General features: G+C 44.4%; 1 protein-coding gene and 1 non-coding gene across 3 annotated transcripts in view; one reads left to right on the plus strand and one right to left on the minus strand.

Annotated features, from left to right (window-relative positions):
• The window catches only part of Usp6nl (USP6 N-terminal like), a 128,084-nt gene that overhangs the window by 78,331 nt on the left and 32,855 nt on the right, over window positions 1-16,898 (minus strand). The gene's annotated exons all lie outside the window — the stretch shown is intronic.
• Window positions 8,689-8,790, plus strand: LOC120098050 (U6 spliceosomal RNA). Its single transcript, XR_005495980.1, has one exon. It is a non-coding gene; the product is annotated as a U6 spliceosomal RNA (small nuclear RNA).

Below are 16,898 nucleotides of genomic sequence, written 5' to 3' on the forward strand. Positions count from 1 at the left end.
TATCTTCAAGCGTTCTATTATGTAGTAACTAAATAGCCCTATACCGTATAGCCACAATTATCTGTAAGTTACACATGAGGGAACGAACACACTCTCAAGTGTCCACGTGTTACACAGCACACCTGAACACGGTTGGAATCCAGAATCCACGCTCATTAAGCTATGGCTACCCATTAATTATAAAGCAATAATCCCGCCAGCCCCTAGAGTCCTGTGAAGCTCACACACAGTCAGAGCCATGGGACATCTGAAAGTTCTAAGTGTTCCGTAATAAGGTACTATTATCAAAGTCCAAGTACGCAAAAGGTTTTTCTTGTTGTTCTGGTTTGGTTTGTTGTTTGCTGTCACTGTTGTTATTTTTAAGTTTAAAGGACGGGTCTGTAAAGCTCAACCTCACGTGAAGGATGTGGAAGATCTCTCAAGCTCACAGGTCAGCCCATTCCTGCTTGAACTGTCCCAGCTATTATTAGAAATGTCTCCCTTTTTGTCCAAAACAAAACCAGGCTTTCTCCCATGGCAGCCCTATACTACACACAAAGCACCGACAGGTCCCCACACTGTCCCACACGAGGCAGCTATTTACCACAGTCCTCTTTGACTCTCCAAGTCCGTGTGACACCCAAGAAGAAGCGGAAGTGAGATCAGTACTAAGATCCCCTGCATCTCCAAGCATCACCTTGCTCGCCAGCTCTTGGTGGGCAAGGTAGTTATGTATATATTAGCACTGACTGAACTAAAATCCCTCAGTCCTCTTACCCATTTTCTCATCTCACTGCAGAAACCGAGAGGGTATCATTTTTAATTAAAGCTTTTTCATTATGGTCCATGAGTCTATTCTAGCCTACAAAGATCTGTGTAAATCTAAGTTTCATATCCATAATGTATCTACACACACACACACACACACACACACACACACACATGAAAAGTAGAAAAAATGGTTATTTAATGCCTGAAAAATCTCCTAATAAACATTTTCTTTTAACAAAGGAATAACAAAGCCTTCTGAGAATGTTTTTAAACTTGTTAAAAGGTACTTATTATGTATTATGTGGGTATATGAGTCTGGGACAGGTACACTTGTGTCACAGTCTGCGTACAGACATCAGAAGATAATTGGTTCTCTCCTACCATGCAAGTTCTGGGGCTCAAGCCTGGATTGTCAGGCTTGGCAACACCTCACCCACACTGAGTTTCTTCTGCGTCTGCCAGCTTGAGTTTTGATTCAAGGTCTCTCCAATCCTCCAAGCCCCAGAAGACAGCTTCTGTCCACCTCCCCAGGGCTGGGGTCAGAAGTAACATCACACAGGCTTTTGTGTGGGTTTTGGAAATTAAGCTCCAGCCCTGAGCTACCTCCCTACCTTCTTCTTTCTTCTTTCTTTCTTTCTTTTTTTTTTTTTCCCGGAGCTGGGGACCGAGCCCAGGGCCTTGCGCTTGCTAGGCAAGCGCTCTACCACTGAGCTAAATCCCCAACCCCTTCTTATTTCTTCTTAATGGTCATGGCTTTCTCTTCCACCTTCAATAACATCCAGTAACGTGCAAACTCGGCTCCCGAAGCCACTTTATGTTGTGTATATTCCTCTATCGTTCCTTCTCACAGAACTACGTACTGGCTGCAGCTTCTCTTCTGATTCCTCCACCTATGAGTGCATCTGCCCACATGACTCTCACCATAGCGCTAGCGCGCGTTCCTAAGGACGACCTTATACCACTACTGGCACCTTCATTCCCTTGTAAATGTCAGGCATTGACACTGCCAGCCTTCTACCCACTGATCAGTAGCTCGGCAGTTGCAATTGTCCTTGAAAAGCAGTTCCCCCAGTGTCCCCATGGCCTCCTAACCTGCATTCAGTGACAACCCAAAATGACACACACATGTATAACTAAGCTCCTCACTCAGGCTCAAATTCTCAGTGAGAAACAAAAGACGCTAAAAACGATAACCATCGACTCAAGGGTGTCAGGAATGACTCGACGGGGAAACAGTGATCCTCTAAACAAAGGACTCTGGAAGAAACAGGCTGTCACTAGTAGGGAAAAATAACTTGGCCATGACTTTTCAGAGCATGCAAAAATTAGCTTGCAATAAATCACAGGTCTATATATAAGATAAAGATTACCAAACTTGGGCTGGAGAGATGGCTCAGCGGTTAAGAGCACTGACTGCTCTTCCAGAGGTCCCGAGTTCAATTCCCAGCAACCACATGGTGGCTCACAACCATCTGTAAAGAGATCTGATGCCCTCTTCTGGTGTGTCTGAAGACAGCGACAGTGAACTTATATATAATAAATGAATAAATCTTAAAAAAAAAAAAAAGGGAAGTGACCCTTAAAAAAAAAAAAAAAGATTACCAAACTTCTATCTTTAAGGGATTGAGTTAGGCAAATTTGTCTTTTAACTAAAATAAGCACAAACTGTAATAAAAATCTGACAAAAATAGATAACTTTGAAATTAAAAATAGACTAGAGAGATAGCCCTGTGGTTAAGAGTGCTTGCTGCTCTGGCAGAGGACCTGGGTTTGGTTCCCAGAAACTACATAGTGGCTGACAACTGTCTGTAACTCCAGTTCCAGAGGACTCAATGTCCTCTTCTGGTCTTCAAGGGCCAGGCACACGGTGCCTGTGTGTGTGTGTGTGTGTGTGTGTGTGTGTGTGTGTGTGTGTGTGTGTGCACTGCAAGCAAAGCATGCATATAGACATAAAATATAAATAAATCTTTCTAAAATATTAAAATTCCTATTCTGTTAGAGATACTGTAAAGAAAATAAAAAGCAAACCAAAGACTAGAAGATACATGTGAGACCTATGACATCTTATAAAAGGTTTATTTCTACTCCCCATATATTAAAAAGACAGCAGGCTAGTATTTTTAATGGGCAAAACTGTATTTGAACAGCATACCAAAAAAAAGCTATACAAACAGCTAAGAAATATACAAAGATAGTATCACTCACTCATCAGAGGGAAACAGTCAAACGTCTCTGAGACAGTGGGTAAATGGAGTCAAAAGGAGGGACAGAACCAGGTGACACAGGGAGTGAGGAGCACCTGCAGCTCTGACAGTGGAGCTGAAATACAGATGATGCAGCTACAGCAGACAGGAGACAGAGACGGCAACGGTGAACTCTGCCACACTCCCCAGCATCTCGCTGCCAAGTATTTATCCCAAAGAAATGAAACCACATACGCCGTATAGAGATTGTGTGACTGCTCATACATTCCAAAACTAGTCTCAGTGTCCGCTGGGAACAGGGAGGCAAACTGTGGGCAATTCAAACTTTGGAATGCTACTCAGTGAAAGAAGAAAAGTATTGACAGTGTAGACTGACACCAATTTCCAACCAAGGACCTCATACTGTGTGAGCCCACTTATATGAAATCCTAGAGAAGACAAAATTACAGTGTCAGAAAGTGCAGCAGTGGGTGTCTGAGGCTGTCAGAGAGCGTTCACAAGAAAACAACAAGTTTAGGATTCTTATGAAATGTTCCTGTATCAGGGAGTGATAGTGATTACGTGACTATATAAAGTTACCAAAATTCAGTTGTACTTCAAGTGGGTGAAACTTACCTTTCATAAATTCTATAGCAATAAACCTACGAAAGAGCTCCTGACAATCACGGAGCACTACAATACACCCAAACTTTTTATCTTCAAGAATCTATCTTCCAATCTGCCTCTTCTAGGCTGCTACACAGGCCAGAGAGTTTAATAAAGATGATCAGTACGAAGGCAATCACAGGTCAGCTCTGCATGCAGCTCACACCTTCCAAACTGTCCCTGTTTTCACCACCCTGCTCGGCCACTTACTTTAGAGACCATCTTCGTCCTTGACGTTTTACCAAAGTGATGTCTACCCTGATTTCACCTCCGTGCCTGGGATCCAGTCTCCTTTGGTTCCTCAGGAAATTCACTTATGGCTGACTCCAATCCTTTTTCCAATTTCAACCTAGCAGCAACTTCCTCAGTGGTTCTTGTATGACAGCCCATGTCTCTTCACGGGTAATTCTGCACTCGCCATCACTCTGCTTGTGCCCCTGACGGTTTTCAACTCCTCGCCCAGACTCATGGCTCACTGGGTGGCACTTTATTTCTAGGCTGACCAGTGCCTGGGATAGGACCCTGACACCTAACTGCTGCTGAGCTAAGTTAGAGAATGACTTGTCGCACCCTGGTGACATAGGCACCAATGCAAGCACGACAAAGCAAGCAGACTTGAGAGGTTGGTGGCCCAACATTACATGGCTCCTATGGGTCAAGTTCTGGCCCCTCTGATGCCAAGTCCTAGGTGTTAGATGTCTTAAGCAGCCTAACCAAGTCACTGAGTATCTACACCACAGTGTTAGGTCTACACACCCAGATCTTAATTCAGAGCTCATCAGTCTGAGAAGTGCTCACATTCCTTTCTAGAACTTTATTCAATCAAATGGTTTTGAAATAGCTGTGCCAGTGCAATTTTTTACCAAACTGAGGGAGAATCAGCCCGGCTATACTTCCTAGAATAGACACTAACTGGCTACAATTAAATTTAGTTCAGTCCTTACGTAAGGAGTGTACATCTCCACTAAAGGAATAATGCCGTACTTAATGCTCACTCGATTAACAGGAGTCTGTTGTCTCCATTGAGATTAACAGGAGTCTGTAGTCTTACTAGTCTACACTACTGCTCTTACTAGACTACATTCCCTGCCATGGCTAAAAAGCACAATGCAAGACACTGTGTGTAAAGGTTTTTAATGTACTTAGAAGCATGGTGTGTGTGTGTGTGTGTGTGTGTGTGTGTGTATTTCAATTAAAAGAAACAAAGACTATCTATGTTCACCAGTATCAGACTTTATACAATGAATTTATTCACTGGGGAGAAATAGAACCTGGAAAAGGGAAAATAGAATAAAAGAGTTTTGAACGACAGTGAACAAGTGACTCAGAATGAGTCACGCTTAAGTGTACGGCACAGAACTGTAAGCAGATACTACCATAACCTGTGACGTGATCCTCACCCTCTCCAAAATAAGCAAATGCTGCTGCTGTGAGTGCAACTACTGTCCTTAGCATGGCCATAGTTTTGCCATGTGAATAACAACTGATATGGTTTAAAGACCAATCCTTACAGTCCTGCCTACGGATAGGGGCCGTGGAATTTTATAGCCCATATAATTAGCTGCAACCACAGTATCCCTGAAGTAAACTAATGTTTTCTTGGATGAGAAGAAGACTGAGAATGTTTCTATTGGGGCAACACAATTCACATCACTTCATACAGTTCATAAATGCCAGCGCTCACCCTCAACACCTATCCCACCAACAGTGTGAGTATGCAAGCTTTAAACTCAAAGCTAGTGTCATTTAACGACTTCCCTCACAGCTGTACATGTAATCCCTCTGTATGCCTTTCAGTCATCCCTGGCAATTTTTACTTGTCTCAATATTATATAAACCTACGACCATCTTCTGGCCATAGAATTCAAACATTTGTAGAATTCAAATAAAAAATTTGTTTTCAAGACAAAGATACAATAATTAACAAGTATAATCTTTGGCGATCACATGGTAAGTATGTCCCATATAACTTGTCAGTAATAACCAATACATTATCATTTCTCTCCCTAACATGAATTTCCATGTTTTCCTTTATGAAACTAAAGGAGATATAATTTGAACAAGCATACCAGAATAGACAATTCACTCAAAAAAAGTCTATGTTGGGTTGGGGATTTAGGTCAGTGGTAGAGCACTTACCTAGCAAGCGCAAGGCCCTGGGTTCGGTCCCCAGCTCCGAAAAAAAGAAAAAAAAAATCTATGTTATGACACTACACCTACATCCACTCATTACTCACAGAAGAGCACAAACCCATGATGTCTGTCAATCAAGGAAGGAGGAAGGAAAAGGAAGGGAAGGGAAGGGAAGGGAAGAGAAGGGAAGGGAAGGGAAGAGAAGGGAAGGGAAGGGAAGGGAAGGGAAGGGAAGGGAAGGGAAGGGAAGGGAAGGGAAGGGAAGGGAAGGGAAGGGAAGGGAAGGGTTGGAGAAGGAGAAGGAGGAAAAAGAGGGGAGAGGAAGAGAGGGGAGGGGGGGAAGTTGGGAGAAGGAAGATTAACACCAGATAAGATATTTATTTAAGAACCAGATTCAGTACAATCACTGAAATCAAAAACTCAATTTGACATCAAATTAGATGTAACTGGAGAGACAATTAACTCTTTGAACAAATGTGAAAACGTGTATATATAAGAAGAAAAAGGAGTGGGACAGAAGAGCACAGGAGGCATTTGGGACTTACGGAAATAGCACACTCATACACTTATACATACATGCAGCACACTTATACATACATACGGCATACTTATACATACATACAGCATACTTATACATACATGCAGCGCACTTATACATACATATAGCACTTATACATACATACAGTGCACCTATCCATACATACAGCACATTTATACATACATACAGCACACTTATACATACGCAGCACACTTATTCATACATGCAGCACACTTATTCATACATACAGCACACGTATACATACATACAGCACACGTATACATACATACAGCACACTTATACATAGAGCACACGTATACATACATACAGCGCACTTATACATACATACAGCACACTTATTGTCAGACCCCAGGAAGGGAAGTCAAGCAAAGATGCAGTTTTTGAAGAACTAACAGAAACCTCAAAGGGCCATGCAAATACCAACTACACCAATATCAAGAACTCCAGACACTTAGGGAGAAAAACTAGCACAAATTAAAGGGACAGGAAGAAATCTTAAAAAGCAGCCAGAGAAAAGGCCATATATGTTTCCGATAGGTAGGGAAAATTACTAAACAAAACTATGAAAAAAGACAGTGAAACAAAACCTTAAAAACTAAAAGAAAATTCCTAGCAATTTAACATTTCACTTATTTTGAGAAAATCCTTCAAAATTGAATAAAAGAAAAAAAGAAAAAAAAAACTTGCAGATAAAAGAAATCCAGGGGCATGCCCTGAACACTGAACTCACTCCTTGTGGTTTTCTGGATACCTGTATCTGGACATGCGTAATATAAATCTCAACATGTCAAAGCATCCTTGACAGTCTGGCCCTGTGACCACGAATGCCACCTCTCTCCATCCTGGATCTAAAAAGTCAAGTCCCAGTGCACCTCTTCCTCCAACAACCCATGCTCCAGGGATCACTGCCCCGATTCATGCTATAAATAACCCTGTCACTTAATCTTAGCCTAAATGGAAATAGAGTTCAAAATCTCACTCTCTGTCCTCTGCTACACAGCAGGGCAAGCATGAGGTGAGGACTGCTCTCTTGGAGGGTTTGTGTTTGTGGTTTTTGTTTTTTTGGGGTTTTTTTGTTTTTTTTGTTTGTTTGTTTTTTTGATCAATGTTCAAAATACAGTAACTATATTATTTTGCCTAATATTAGGAGATGTTTTAGAATTACTTAGATGACATATTTAGTTTGACTGTTAACAAAATTTAATTTAAAAGGAAAAAAAGAACATGTACTTTGCAGTGGGGTGATAGAAAAGCAGTCAGAAGTTCATGATGCTGGGCAGTGGTGGCGAACACCTTTAATCCTGACACTCAGGAGGCAGAGGCAGGCAGAGCTCTGTGGGCTTGAAGCCAGCCTGGTCTACAGTGTGAATTCCAGGACGGCCAGGGCTACACAGAGAGAAACGCCATCTCAAAAACCAAGCAAAAATGTTCAAGTAACGAAGGCACTCCATCTAAAACCTCAGACTGTGTGTGTGTGTGTGTGTATGTGTACACAAACCTATACCTATATAGATATACTATGTTTACAATACACACACTATGACACACAAACTAAGTTAGAAGAATTTCTTTAAATTGCAGATTAAAATATTAATTCTTCAGAATTTTTAAGTTAAAGGCAATATTTACTGACCCAAATAATTTCTACTTCTTACCCCTTGGGCACATGTACTTAAGTATACATACAAACACACAGACATTCACATGTACACATAATTTTAAAAAAAAGGAAATCTCTTTAAGTCAGAAAAATTTAACTATAAAATGAAACAAAAGCCACTTAACCTAAATCTATGTTGATCACAGTGCAGGAGCCTGGATATTTTCTAGGCACTAAGTTATAGGGAAAATATTATACTCTATGTAGCAGGATGCTAAAATAAAATTTCAAGTAATTTCATCAAGAATTCTTAAAGTAGGGGCTGGAGAGATGGCCCCATGAGTAAGAACATTAGCTGCTCTTTCAGAGGACACAGGTTCAAGTCCCAGCGCCTACGCAGGAGCTCACAACCATCTTAACTCCAATTTGAGAGCCAGAGCCCTCTTCTGACCTCTTCAAGCACTAAGCATGCATGTGGTACACAGACATACAGACAAAACACTCATACACATAAGATAAAAATACTTTTTAAAGAAGAATGTGCTTCATGAATAATAAAAACAATCACAAGGCTGGAGAGATCGCTCAGCAACTAAAGAACACTTGCTGCTCATCCAAAGGACCACATTTGGCTCCCAGCACATCAGGCGGCTCCCACCAGCCATCGTACAGCTGTGGTGTCCGATGCCTCTGACTTGGGCAGGCACCTGCACACAATGCGCATGCACACACCACGTGGAGACGCCTACACACAACTACAAACGGTGCAAACGGCATTTTTAAAGTCACGTTGGCGAGGACTTTGGCAGCACACAGACTAAAATTGGACCGACACCGAGAAGATTAGCAGGCCCCTGCCCAAGGATGGCACGTAAATCCATGAAGCATTCCATGTGTTAAAGACAATAATCACATTGGAGCCAGTGAAAACGGCCTAAAGACCTGAGCTCAATCCCCAGAGTCCACATGGTAGAAAGAGCAAGCGAGACGCTGTCTGACCGCTCTATGCAAACTGTGTATCCAAATAAGTAAGTAAACGTTTCTAAAGTTCACACTGCAGACCGCTCAGCTCTCTAACCCAACAGCAATGCATGCTTATAAGAGGGTCGAGTCATGTGGACATCTGTCTAGAAAAGTACCATCTCTGACAGCCCCGGGGACGCAGCTATGGCAGCAGGCCTGGGGGAGCCAACAGCTCTCTGACTGGACTAAAGACCTGCTCAACAGACAAGATGGAGGCCATGACTGGTACTAGCTGACTATGCACTGTTAGTGAAGCCATAATCCTAACAACAAAATATACACAGTTGTCCTTATACCCACAGGTAAGTGTAGTACACACACACACACACACACACACACACACACACACTCATGCACATCCACGCACACACCCATGCCCACACTCCCGTCAAAGAAACTTCCCTTTGCAACAGATGAAATCCACTTCCAAAAGCCACAGCCAATTGATATGCAGAGCTGCAGAGTGAAGTCCAGCCACACAGCTACAAAACACTCCCTTATCTAAGGCTCAGGGCTGGGGTGCAGCCGGGGGAGAAGAGACTGTCAGAGCTGAAGGGTCAGGGCATTGGCTGTGCGACTGTGTCTCCTAGTGCTGCTGAAAGCCACACCCATAAGGTCTGCCCAACACAACTGTGAACTGAACAAAAATGACATCCATGAATATGCCAAACTGAACAGAGAAAAGCCATGATGCCTCAAGTGTACACAGAGAACCCCAGGCAACTGAGGGAAGCTGGAAAGAGAGGGTGGCCCTCCCAGGGAAGAGCACGCCAGTTGGTGGTCCCACCCTAAAGGCATACATACAGGGAGCATTATATGGACTGAACAGTCTATAGTTGGGAAAATATATGCATATTTATAGCTATAAACAAGCACTAACAATTAGGTCTAAGGAGGAAAGAGGCCATGTATTCGAAGGGAAGCAAAGAGGAGGGCTATAGGGAGGGCTATAGGGAGGGCTATAGGGAGGCTGTAGGGGAGGGCTATAGGGAGGACTGTAGGGGAGGGCTATAGGGAGGGCTATAGAGAGGGCTGTAGAGGAGGGCTATAGGGAGGGCTGTAGGGGAGGGCTATAGGGAGAGCTGTAGGGGAGGGCTGTAGGGGAGGGCTATAGGGGAGGGCCCTATAGGGAGGCTTGGAAGGAAGAAAGGGAAGAGAAACGTTTTAATCAAGTTATAATCTGTTTTTTTAATTAAAAATAAAATACCATCTCATTCCTCTCCTGTCCTCCTTTCTCAACCCTACTCCCCAATATTAAAGGTATTTTTAAAACTTCTCTGTACATTCCAAGCAGATATACACTATATCATATTCACATCTGCATAACATATAAACATACTCATATGAAGGTATGGGAAGAATCACACTGTCGATATTGCTTTACGACCTCTCTATTTCTCAAAGCGGCCCACAATTATTCTTCAGGTCTGTTCGTCTGCATTGCATTCCCCTCATGGTGGGGTGCGTTACAGACCATAGCATAAACATCCTCCTAGTGGCAGTCTCTGGTAGAGTGGAAGGACTGACAAAGGACTACGGGGAGGGCTCAGTGCGTGTCGTGTGCACACAGAAGAACACTACCTCTTTACAGTGCCGAGCCGAGCCGAGCCGCAGACTCGACGTAGTAAAGCACACGAGACAGATACTAAAGAGTTTACCAGGAGCCGGGAAGACGGCTCACAGGTAAAGGTGCCACACAAGCCTGATGACAGGAGGTTGACCCCTGGAACCAAACCCAGGTAAAAAGCCAGATGCAGCGGCGGGCATCAGTTACCCTAGCAGTCCTGTCCAGAGACGAGAGAGATGGAGAATTGGCCAGAAACTCAAGGACCAGCTAGCCGGAGACCCCAAGGGACCGCAAACACAGGAAGGGTCCTGCCTAAGCAAGGTGGAAGGGAGGAGTCAACTCCTAATCAAGTATCCTCTCACCTCCACACACTCACCATGTGTCGCACGCAGACACAGACACAGACACGCACAATAAAGAGATTAAGGCTCGCCAATTCGTTCTCTTACCTATAGCACACAACGACACCAATCAGTCACACTTTTAACTGTGGCTGTCTCGGGCAAAAGACATGTCATTTCTGTGTACCTGAACTGTCAGACACTACAGATCCCTATCAGATACTCACATTTCTTCTCTGCTAATGAGAACCCATATCACTTTAACAAAAATCCTGCAAGATTTAGAAACTAAAATAATAACATCAGGCAGTTTCCCTACAGCACCCTTGCATGTGGCAGCGGTGGTTTAGAGAAAGCACTTGCTTTCCTTAGACCAGCATCACCCACTCTAGATGCTTTTGTTTGTTTCTCCTTTTTCTTCTGAGGACTTTAAGACCTAAGGATGCAAACACAGCAGAGAGCCCACACCCACTGGCAAAGACTGAATGTAAAAAGAGTTGGTTACTTAAGGCCACTGAAAGTGTCCTACTGAGTCCAACAGCCTGTACAGTTTGAGCTATTCTCTGAGCCGCTATTCTCTATCTACATGCAATTCTAACACTCCACACCGTCTTCACATTCATGGCACCAAGCATCTTCTCAGGCAGTGAAAGCCATGCGCACTTCTCTAGGCCTTCTGCTGTCTCCACCCAAGCTGCCCTAGGTTCTCTCGGTCCACAGAGAGCTCTTCAGTGCACAGGGATTAGCCACCCCAGGTGTATAGCCTTTTTACTTCTTCAGTCACACTCCAGACTTCCCCTTTCCAAATCTCAGTTTCTTGTGGTAATCAGTGCACGTGAGAACACTGCTGCCCACGAGATGTGTCCACAGACAGAGAGAGCAGTCAGCAGCAGGAAGCAGGGACTGTCAGAACCACTACTCCAAAAGACTGCTTCACTGACATTTTGGATTATGCACATTTCAGAAAGGTAACAGCCTTCACAAAATTATTTAAAATTTCAAGGAACATCCAAACATTCTTAAGAAATACTTTACACTAATCCATGCCATACTTTTAAGACCCAGCATCTATAATCTGTTAATGTTTCTGGGAACTGCCGTGATGAAACCAGCAGATGTTCAGGTAATCGTCATGAAAAGCTCTCCGTGACTAAGTAGCATAATGACCTTTATTAATCACTGCATCTGGTGTCTGCCAAGTGGGAGAGAAACAATACTCCAGCAGCCCATTTTCAAAGGCTAGCAAGTTACTTATGAAGATTCTTCAGCACATTCAAATGGCATTTAAATTATATTATGATAGTGGTACAAATAAACATTTATTCATAGCACCAATCTAAATAAACTAACTCACACCAACCCAAATTACTCTCTAGAGAATGCTCATGATGCTCTACGGGCAGCCTGCTTCAGTAGTAATAACATAACGCTAAGACCTGAACACTCCCGGCACTCAGGCGACTGGCTACATCAGCAATGTCTGTTATGTGTGTGTGTTCACACTGACGGTGAACTACAGAAGGCAAACACCAGGCACCAGGCATGGATCTCTGCATCCTCTTCGAATGACTTTCCCCAAAAGTCAAGGTCATGGCGTAATAAAAAGCAGTACTTTTAAAAGACATTGTAAATATACCTATTAGAAGGTAGTGTGTGGACATATGTTCAAAAAGTTACTCTAAAGCATTCCAAATGGAGCTGGGTATCTCTGCTTCTCCACACCGAGCTACTCCTACTCCATCAGCCCTTACAAACCCGAGAGTAGAGACACCATCAGAGCCTCGGTGTCTCTGAGGCTCCAGGGTCCTCATGTGCAAAACCACACGGTCCATGTGTTTACAGTTTTGTAGTCCTTTCCCCTCTTCCCCACAGAATGTAAGGTAGCACACACACTGTGCCTGTTCATGTAAGCTATCTCATGGCAACTATCAACACTGCTACACACCGCTGTGCTAATAAGCTGACATGCTGTGTCACACACCACAGGCAAGCATCAGCCTACAAGTTTGTGTCATGGGCTTCTTCCCACGTGGGTTCCATGACCCACAACCAGACTTGCTTGCTACATTAAGTGGCATTCATTTCTGATATTGGTTGTCCTGTGTTCCATTCACAGGTAAATGAATGCAATCAGTAAAAACACAGGAGATAACTTAAAGAAGGGAGAAGCCAAGACCGAAATCCTATGCTAAACAAGTGTCGTCCAGAAGGTGCTGACAGCAGTGCTTTGCGTGTCATGGTGTTGTAGGGAGGTGAATGGTGGTAACCAGAAATGATCTGGCCCCTCTCCACTGAGACACACGGGCAGAAGCAGAGACTCTTGGAGCACATTTGGAGATGTCACCACAGATGGTGGAATGGGTTTGGGTTCCTGTCATTTCAGAGAGTACTTGAACATATGTACTTTTGATATCAATACAAATACTGATTACCTTTCGAAACCCAATGGTTCCTCTATTCAACAGGCACAAAGCACACCCTGAACACTTACTATGTGCCTGAGTAAAATGCACATCCTAAGGGAGTTTACACACTGTCTAAAGAGGGGAACCATGACATTAAATATTTTCAAGCAGAGGCAATGATGAGCTGAAACCCAGGTAGCAAACTCGATGTGGACGGTAGAAAGCCAGCAACAGCAAGGTGCAGGCTAACAAAGGCATGCTTTCTGCCCAGAAGGTGGGATGCACACAGGAAATGCTTAAAGTATGGACAGAAATAGTATTCTGAACTATGACAGAGTGTGAAAATAAAAAACACACTTAGCTTTTTCCTTCATCTGAATGTCAATATATTTGCTTATGTGACAAACATGCTTTGCTGCATGCCAGGTGCCGCTCTACGCACTTCACAAACACTGACTCGCTTTCCTACAGTTAGCAACCTCATAAACACCCGTCCCTTTTCACCATGAAGAAATTAGGGAATCCCAGAAACTGAGAAACCTGCCCAAGGGCGCAGGACCCTGTAAGTACTAAACCTGAAAGGCAAACCCAGACAGGCAGTTGAAAACAGCATCTGTGCCCTGTCAGCTGACTCCATTGTAGTTACATTGTAGTTACACTGACTTCTCCCAGATTCTCTCTCACTCAGTTCAAGCACGTGATCAACACAGAGGCAACCTTCAAAAGCTATGACTGACTGAATATTTACTGCCTCATTTCAAATGCTGTCCTCCTTTAAAAGTTCTCTACCATGGTCTACACAATGGTACTGGAACCAATGAGCTAATAAACAGCTCATTTACTCTGAGGTAACAGTTTTCTGAGGAAAAGAAAAGATCATAAGATCTGAAGTAATATATTTCCTGAATACAGCCTTGATAAAACTTTTTATCAATCAACAATTCTGATTTCAAATGTTCTATTTCTAAGTTTAAAAACAAATCACTTTGCCTTGAGTTTTCAAACTACAAGTAAATGGGCGCTATCTTAGTTAGGGTCTCCATTGCTGTGAAGAGATACCATGAGCACAGCAACTCTTACAAAGGAAAACACTTCATTGGGGCTGCCCTACAGGTTCAGAGTTCAGTCCATTAGCATCATGGCAGGAAGCATGGAGGCACGCAGGCAGGCAGCCCTGGAGAGGTAGCTGGAGTTCTACACCCTGATCAGCAGGCAGTGGTAAAGAGAGAGACACTGAGCCCAGCTTGGGCATTTGAAAACCCAAAGTACACCCCCAGTGACACATTTCCTCATCAGACCTACTCCAACAAGGCTGCACTTCCTAATGGCACTCCATAACCATTCAAATATGAGTCCACGGGGGCCATTCTTATTCAAATCACCACAGAGGCTGGCACAGAAATGTATCTAACAGAAGACCCAGAGGCCAACCAGCCAGCTAGAGATTGGCACAACACACACAACAGTGAGCAAGAGTACCAAGCTCAACGAAGCACTGACAGCAGGTCAGACGCCATCCTTACAGGGCATTGCCCTGACCCCACTCAGGTCAGACGCCATCCTCACAGGGCGTCACCCTGACCCCACTCAGGTCAGACGTCATCCTCACAGGGGTCACCCTGACCCCACTCAGGTCAGACGCCGTCCTCACAGGGGGTCACCCTGACCCCACTCAGGTCAGACGCCATCCTCACAGAGGGTCACCCTGACCCCACTCAGGTCAGACGCCATCCTCACAGGGGTCACCCTGACCCCACTCAGGTCAGACGCCGTCCTCACAGGGGGTCACCCTGACCCCACTCAGGTCAGACGCCATCCTCACAGGGGTCACCCTGACCCCACTCAGGTCAGACGCCATCCTCACAGGGGTCACCCTGACCCCACTCAGGTCAGACGCCGTCCTCACAGGGGTTACCCTGACCCCACTCAGGTCAGACGCCATCCTCACAGGGGTCACCCTGACCCCACTCAGGTCAGACGCCATCCTCACAGGGGTCACCCTGACCCCACTCAGGTCAGACGCCATCCTCACAGGGGTCACCCTGACCCCACTCAGGTCAGACACCATCCTCACAGGGCGTCACCCTGACCCCACTCGGTGCTCACTGCACTCTTGGAGTCCCCAGCGTCACCCCCACTGTTCAGAACCCGATGCGCACAAATCCAGGACCAATACCCCATCTGTCCGTTCAGAGTTTGCGCTCGTAAACACAGGACGTTCTGCTTTGTAATCACTCACATACCTAACTGTGCATCACTCAGCAGTAAACCGTTAACATTCCCCAAACTGATTCATATTTACACCATGTACCTAACTTTCTGAGACTACAAAGAACTATGTATTCACTGTATACACAAGTGTGCGTATGACAGAGTCAAATGAGCAGCAGGAGCTGCTAGCGCTGCCTACAGGGTACAGCGGAGACAAAACCTGTTTTCAGAAACAAAGTGGAGTAGGGGGTAAGCTCTGTATGGGAGCTCAGAGCTGTGTGAGATCTTGGAAAACAGACAGTCAAGATTTGCGTGAAGTCACATGATGGCGAAACGAGATCACAGAACACCAATATTCCCACCACCTCGCACGACGATCCTACTTGTGTTTCTCCTTGTTAAAACAGAGCTGTATAACTAAGAGGCTTTCTGCATTTATATCTTTACCACATTGGGCACCACTTAGAACTCTGATGATGACCGCAGGGCGGACCCAGGGGCCTTCGTGCCTCGGGGCGCAGAGGCCCAGGCCTCTCTGTCCCCCCCTGCACTGCTTCCATCCCCAGCTCCACATCGTGGCTGCTGCAACGGGACAGCGGCTCGCACTGCAGGTCGAAGGCTATGACAAAGCAGACCCACACTCTCCAAGGCAAACCCTCCCAGACACCAGCAGAAACTGGCTTAGAAGAGCCAAGAATGTCATCAGATAGCATTCGAGACTTACAGAAAAACTCCTACCTCTTTGATATGCCTACCAAATATCTTAAACTTGCCTTGATTGATCAATTTCTGTGTTCTGTAAAGCTGTAAAACTTCATGGGACATGGAATGTGGGTTAAATCTGTATTCCCCCATGATTATTCAAAATGGCTTAAGAATAAACTCTTATTCCCTTTAAGGTGAAAGCTGTGGGTTTTCTGCATCAACAAAAGTTTTCATCAAAAGAACTGATGTTTGCAAAGATAAATATATTTAGCCTGTGTCCTAAATTGGCTTTCTGCTGCTATGATAAACACTAGCCAAATGCAAGTGGGGAAGGAAAGGGTTTATTAGCTCATTAGGAGAAGCGAAGGCCCGAACTCAAGGCAGGAACCAAGGCAGGGACTCAAGGCAGGGACTCAAGGCAGGGACTCAAGGCAGGAAGAGAAGCAGAGGTCAAGAAAGAACGTTACCCACTGCCCTGCTTCCTTAAAAAATGTTTATAAATTTTTTATGTTAAGATTTTGCAAACATGTTCTTTGGAAAGAAATGAAGAGTCGGAATTATCTCTGTTGACAAGCTAGAGAAAGGTGTACTATTCTCAAAGATGTTAAGCCATATAAACATGAGGTTTTAATGAGGAAGCAACCCCTGGACACCCACGGCCCCAGAACTCATCCTCAATGTACAACTGAACAGCATGCCGTTTTGACTGTGTACTCAACAACAGGTACACTTAGCTTTGCTGGGGCAGGCCTAGA

Source organism: Rattus norvegicus, chromosome 17 (genome assembly GCF_036323735.1).
Source record: "Rattus norvegicus strain BN/NHsdMcwi chromosome 17, GRCr8, whole genome shotgun sequence".
NCBI classification, from domain to species: Eukaryota; Metazoa; Chordata; class Mammalia; order Rodentia; family Muridae; genus Rattus; species Rattus norvegicus.